A 1,706-nucleotide genomic window follows, 5' to 3' on the forward strand; every position below is an offset into this window, starting at 1 on the left:
TGGCTGCTGAAGCTGGATCTCTGAAAGCACAGATTTTCTTCAATGAAATCTGGGGCAAAAGAACACACTTTTTAAATACCTTTTTGGAAGGGGTGCCATTGGGCCACCCTTAACCTTAAAAAAAAGATGTTCTGATTTGTACACACACACATTTATACACTCATATATATACACATTCATAAACATACATATGCGTATACACACATACAATATATACGCATTAAATACACACACTTATAGTATATTCACATTATATACACACATATAGTATACATGCATCATATACTTACAGGCATACAGTATACACTGTATATACTGTATATATATATATAGCACATACACAAATACATACAGTTTGTACACACCATGCAAACACATACAGCATACATATATACACACACACACACACACAGCAAATACACACACATACATGCATACACCCATACACACTTTATATACTCATTGTCAGGAAGTCTTCTTATCTTGGCGGAGTTGTCACAGTAGCTCAAAGGTAGAGCTGAAAGGTTACTAGTCCTGCTGTTCTGCTTTCCCCCTTTCCTACATTACTCATCTGAGCAACTGGCTCAGCCATGTACTGTGGAAGATGTGCAGTGTTATATAAATATTATCCTGTACTATGTTCAGCATAATATGTATATAATGGTACACATCCTCCGATCTTTAGTGTGGCTGGTCGGTGGCCGGGCCCCCTGACACTGCGGGCCCCGTTATAACACTTGTTATAACACCCCTGCCTTTTGTTATAGTTTTAACCACATCATTGGGGCAAAGTTTACAGGAAAAAAAGTATGCACAGCACCAGAGTGGATATTTGAGGGATCAGTCTTATCAAACTGATCCAATAACCTTCCATGTTCTGTGCCACGATATTTCCATTGCATTTGATACTGTACATATAAAAGGTTTGTATGTAAAAGGACACTGCTGGGGCAAGGGGGAAATATTTGTATTTGGATAAGCACTTGGTTAAGTGATAGATTGCAGAGGTTTATCATTAATGAAACATTCTCAGATTGGATTGTGGAAGCTCTGTATAGTAATTTACATAGAAGGATTGTATGATATTAAAGAGGGATTTCTGGCAACTGGAGGCCTCGGTGGAAAAATTTAATTTAATGTAGATAAATGTAAGGTTATGCACTTGGGCTGAGCAAATAAAAAGTACAACTATGTTTTAAACAGTCAGTTACTTGTAAAAACTGATACAGTAAAAAATTGGGGGTACTGGTGGATGGTAAATGTAATTTTAGTGAACACAGGCAGCTGCTGATAAGGTGAGGTAACAGTTGTATGCACTTTTGGATACTAGTTTAAGGAAAGGACATAGTTTAAGTTAAACAGTGCAAAAAGAGAGTAACCAAGATGATTACAGATCTGTAATCTTCCAAACCTAGAGGAAAGTCAATTCTACTATTGCCCTAACAGTGAGACTATGGAACTAATTTGTACATGTTCAACGGGGGCCTGGATGCCTTTGTTGAGAGAAAATATCAAATCAATCAATATCAAAGGAAAAAAAACACTTTGTTAACAGTTTATATTGATCCAGGGAGTTATATTTTGATGGCAATGTTTGAGGTCAGGATAGGATTTTTTTCTTACTTTGGGTCAATTGCCATCAGTCTTGTAGGCACTCAGTTTTCACAAGAGCCCGCCGGAAAGCGGGTTGGACATGCTGCGGCAGG

The sequence above is a fragment of the Engystomops pustulosus genome, chromosome 7 (assembly GCF_040894005.1).
Source record: "Engystomops pustulosus chromosome 7, aEngPut4.maternal, whole genome shotgun sequence".
Taxonomy (NCBI): domain Eukaryota; kingdom Metazoa; phylum Chordata; class Amphibia; order Anura; family Leptodactylidae; genus Engystomops; species Engystomops pustulosus.